Source organism: Rosa rugosa, chromosome 4 (genome assembly GCF_958449725.1).
Source record: "Rosa rugosa chromosome 4, drRosRugo1.1, whole genome shotgun sequence".
In the NCBI taxonomy this organism is placed as follows: Eukaryota; Viridiplantae; Streptophyta; class Magnoliopsida; order Rosales; family Rosaceae; genus Rosa; species Rosa rugosa.
The window spans coordinates 10,081,243-10,086,706 of NC_084823.1; the positions used below are offsets into that span (position 1 = coordinate 10,081,243).

The 5,464-nt window shown below is 37.1% G+C and overlaps 1 long non-coding RNA gene across 1 annotated transcript; it reads right to left on the minus strand.

Moving 5' to 3' along the window:
• Positions 1–1,543: 1,543 nt before the first annotated feature.
• Positions 1,544–3,401, minus strand: LOC133707187 (uncharacterized). Its single transcript, XR_009844982.1, has 2 exons — positions 3,044–3,401; positions 1,544–2,141 (listed from the first exon to the last, which is right to left on the minus strand). It is a non-coding gene; the product is annotated as an uncharacterized LOC133707187 (long non-coding RNA).
• Positions 3,402–5,464: the final 2,063 nt, after the last annotated feature.

Genomic DNA, 5,464 nt, shown 5'->3' on the forward strand with positions numbered 1-5,464 from the left:
TTACAAATTTCCTGGGGAGGGGAAGCTTACCCGCCTCCAATCACAAAAAAATGGCGGCCAAAATTGAAAAAGCCCTCCCAAAATTTGAAGTAGACTTAAGATTCCCACCATATTGTTTCCCCAGCCAGATATACTCATTAAGCCCTCCCAATTCCTTTCAGCTAAGGGCGCTTCCACCATCAGATTCGTTTCATTTCTATTCCCAGCTCTGACCTCCACTTCTTTGGTCGCAGCTTCCCTTTACTCGACACCCATTACCCATGTCCCTATTCTAATTTGGTCTGGGTTAAATTTAACGAACTGGTGTCCCCAAAGCAAGCGTTCAGCACCAGCGATTTCATCAACCTCGCTCTGTGATTATAAGGCGATTCTTCGCTCAATGAACGAACCTGCAGTTGCATTCTCTCTGATTTGGAATTAATTGTCTCAAAAGAGGATTCATTTTTGGTTTTCAGTTTTCCTCTTCAGAGTAACAGTGGGACATGGAGTGGTGTAATTTTATACCAATGAGCCTATGATTAATGGCCCAAGCTTTGTTTTCCATATGATTTGGTATCTCTGTCTCTCGTGTTTATATTTTGTACATTGATTAATTTGCTCCTGTGAAATTCTCAACATGCTAGAAATGGATAGTTCCCTAACCAGAAACTGACCTTTAAATAATGTATGATATCTCTCAGCATAATCAGAAATTAATCAATACTAGTTTCCTCTGTATAGAGATTTGGTTTCCCAGCTTAGTGAAGTTTGGTCTTTGTTAGAAACATGTATATTTGATTCTAGCATTATCGATCCTAAATCATTTTGTCATGGCAATTTAGCTTCAATGTAGATTCTTGTGGGTTTGATTGTTTGTGAAAATGTAAACACAAGGGATTTTGGAGTAATCATTTACTGGAAGCTATCTTTGTGCATCTGTGTGTTCATTTGAGTGTCCAAAACTTGCTCAGTTTGGAATAATTTCTTTGCTTCTTGATTTGACAAGTGATAGCTGCATTTAGGTACATTTTCTTCATTGTTTATGGTTAGCTTCTGTTTATAAACATTTATAGGAAGCTATCTTTGTGTATCTGTGTGTTCATTTGTGCAGCCAGAAGTTGCTCTATTTGGAATTATTTCTTTGCTTCTTGCTTTAAGTGATAGCTGCATTTAGGTACTTTTTCTTCATTTTTTTTTTCCTCATGGTTTCTTTGCAGTAAAAGACGGGTAAGAGGCAGAGAAGATGGCTACTGATGTCATGTCAATCCATATTATGCAGGAATCAATTGATGCTTGAAACTTGCTTTATCCTCTCTGACTTCTACAAGAAGAATAGAAGCCAATGTCAATAGGCCTCAATATGGGACAGTCGACTGCTTTTTGGTAGCTGAATGTAGAGAAGCACAATCTAGTATCAGAGCAACATTATCTTAGCATTTTTGCTGCAAAAACATGTTGGCCATGACTAGCAATTTAATCATATGCTTAGACATTTGGGAAAAGAAAGTTTAGCAACTTTCCCGTGGTTAAAAAAACAGCTATCGTTCTCTTAAAATCCACTAAATGAACAAAAAAGGTAACCATTCATTAATCATTGGAAGGGTTACAAACTTACAAATATTAGCATTGATATTTATCAATCTCATAAGCCATTCAGGCCCAATTTCAATACAAAATATATCAATACGTTCCTTCACTATGAATCTAGCTAACACATGAACCACTCTGTTGCATTCCCTTGGTTGGAAGCAGACCTTGGGTGCACCAGATTTCTTCAACAGCACTTTCAGGTCCCTTTGGGGATGTCTGATAAAATAAGAGCGACACTATTAACCCCCTCTTTGCCGCCAACACATCTTGTTAGAGACTACCAAGCTACTAGCCTCTATACTATCAATCTCCACTTCAAGACGGAGAATTCCAATTTCAAATACCCTGCTTTCCAAGCCATCAAATTCCATTGTCAAAGGAGAAAAAATCCTTATATCTGGTATTGCAAAAGCACCCATTAAATTCCCCCATCTCATTTCTAAAAACTGCCCCATCTGTGGATCTCTTGTGATTATTGAACCAGAACAAACTGATCATAGGCTCCAATAGGTGCATTGACTGCATTTTAAAGTCATTCCCGTCATGATTTTCACAATGTGCAGACACATCACCTAAAAAAAATAGGCACGTCATTGTTTATATATTTGCAATACTAACAGCTATTTGCATTATGATTATGACCAAAATTGTTGAATTGGGAATGCAAGACCTTGCAATTGAAGTACATAAAACTATCAGTGCAAATCTCTATTGAATGAGGCAAGTAACCAGAAGTGGTTCATCGCAACTCAGAGGAAATTATTAAACCCCGAGTTTGCCAAGCTACCTTTCTTGCATGCCATCAGTGCAAACATTGAATTAAAGACAAGTTTACATGATATTGTTTCCTACATTGAATTTATCTGCATTTAATTGCCAAGCATTCACTGTAAGTTTCAGCAAACAGATGCTATTTTATGTGTCAGAAAGACATCCATTGAATAAACGAAGAGGTATTCCGTGCAATACTAGGCATTAGACAAGAAATGACCACCTTATGTGCTGCTCATTAGTGAACAGTCTTAACTCTCAACTCTAACCATATCGGTGCAGTAAATCACTCATGTTTTTATTTTTGAAATTAATGAGAGAAAACAACCCAGAATTTGTCTGTAACTCTTCAATAAAAGGGACAAGCTTTCACTGAGATTTCTTTCATTTCAATTCACCCAACTATGGCAAGAGCCAAAAATTCCTAATTTACTTCACAGAAAAGATGGACTATAAAGAAAATCGCCAAATAGCTACAACTAACAAAACACTCTCCTAGCAAAAAAAAAAAAAAAAACTAGGAGAGCTATTTTAATATGTAAAGAAGAGCAGTTCTGTAAATCTGTAATCAATTCCCTCATTGTTCAATTGAAATTGAAAAGAAGTCAAAAGCCTTGAAAAATTTGAAGATAGATTAATTAATACATATACCAAAGCTTTCATTCAACCAATATATAAAAACTTTTGCATCATTGATCGTTACCTTCACCGACGAACTGGCCGTTACCAACAATACGAACCCTTCAATCGGCTTCACTACAATGTCGTATTCGTCCGGATCCAATTGCAAATTTGAAAACACATAAATGATTGAAACACCCAATTTCGAATTAAACTGTAAAATTGAATACAAAATTAACGCCAGGAACTTGGAACCTTTCTATGATATTGGCGTTGTCGGGGTTAGAGAGAGGGAGAGGAGGACCGAGCTGCCACGAATCGGAGAGCGCTTGAGGATTCTGGAGGAAGCAGGAGTGGGAGAGAGGGTCGAAGGCGAATTCGAAAGTGTATGGAGTATGAACATTTGGTTATGGTAAAATTTTGTTTCACTGCGTTCTCTGTTTTTGGTCTGCCGCGTTTTTCTTCCTCACTAACCCCCATTCACTAACGCCGTCCATCAATTTCGGTATCACGTGTGTAGCACATGGGCCGTGTATGTACACGGCCGTGTACTGAAGACTCTCCGATGTTTGAAAACAAACTAAGACAGATGACCCTCGAGGCTTTCAACATCCATTACAACTATTGTGTTGCGTTTTAGGTATAACTGAAGTAAATAATGGAAGCCAATTACCACCTGATCGATGAAACTCATATTAGTCCTCAAATTAAACTCATAAAAGTAGAATGTATCAGTTGTAAACTTAAGTTGGATTCTGAATTCAACTCATGATCGGACAGATTTTACCAGAGCATAAACAAAACATTCAACAGATGGGCACAACTAAACGCAGAACTGATGACTCGATTGCAGAAGTTACCGGGCATGCCCTGCTGGAGATGAGACCACCATAAAAGAGAGGAAACACAAATTGCAAAAGGAGTCAACATAGAAAGAGGATATCTGTAATTCTGTAGTGAAGCTGGTTTAGAGAGCTGATGCTCATCATCCTATTCCATATTCTCCTCGGTAATCTCCACTGATGAGCCAGTCCCACAATGGGACTTGGATACCTGGTAGCAAAGTTCAACATAGTCAGAATGACGTCTCATTCACAATGTAATTCAAATAGACCATCATAGATCCAGCACTTATACAACTAAAAGATGCAAATATTTCAGAATGCATTGCATCAGCTTCATACGTATTCCTTCAAATGAGGTAGATTTATCAAACTGAATCATCCGTTCCATTCCATATGTGAATTCAGATGTGAGGCCAAGATAGGCAAGACACAAATTGTGAATGATCTAAAGTAAGACAATAGGAACAGATACAGATCTACACCAGAAAATAAATTACAGTACTGTAATGGCTTTATGTTGAGTACTAAATTAAGATGAAATGAAACACCAGATTGAACATACAGCTATTGATTCAAGCACTGAACCCATAACCCCATTTTTCTTGTCTTCTCATGTTATCAACAATTTTTTTCTGGCCCTGGTGTAGAATTTACACTTCAAAGAATATTATCAAAGAAGGCAGGACAACTTTATTAACAGTCATCTAGCCCACAACTGACAAGAAAGCAACTTATTGAATAAGTAAATCAAGAATTTATTTTTAACATCATAGCTGATTTAGTGAACAGATTACACACATGTAGATAGAAAGATTGCTCAAGCAAAACAAATTTTTTTTTTTTTGGGCTAAATACTGGTTACTACCCTGTGTTTTAGGTCCAAAATCAATTCAGTCCCTAGACTTCTAATTTCATCAAAAACACCCATGTACTTTTAATTTTGATCTAATAGGTCGAATTCGTTAATATTTTGTTATGGGTTCAAGTTATAGTTGGATTATTTGTTGAAAAACTATTTATTTGATAGATTTCTAATAGTGTGACTCACTCCTAAATTAACTATGCAGGCCACCTCAACACCACATCATAAAACATAGACCATATATGAGCCACGTCAACAAATTAAATGACTCAATTGTCGGAAGACTAACAAATTGAACCTATTAGATCAAAATTGAAAGTGCAGGGGTGTTCTTGATAAAATTAGAAGTTCAAAGACTGAATTGATTTTGGACCCAACTACAAGGTGGTAATCAGTATTTAGCCTCTTTTTTTTTTCTCTGTCCCTCTCTCTTTTTTTCTTTTTCAGACTTTTAGTTGACTTGCCTCTTCACAATCAAACCAAATGCTAGGGAGATGGCATTTATTCCTCCAATCATCACATTCCATCACGCGGCCCCATTTTTTCAGTTCTGGGCAATCTATTACTATGAAAGACTTTAAGTGAAGCTGGTACTCCATCACTAAGCAAGCTCATAATTTTTGGACAGCACCTGAGTTCCAAATGCTTGAGGGATTTGAGCCAAGAGAGTGATGGAAGAGTGGTAAGTTCAGGGCAAGAATTAATCGACTGCGAGTTTAAGTAGGGAAGGTAAGTCACCAATATTTACATCCTTCCACTCTTTCAAACTGAGCATGATGGTAAACTTCTAGTATCT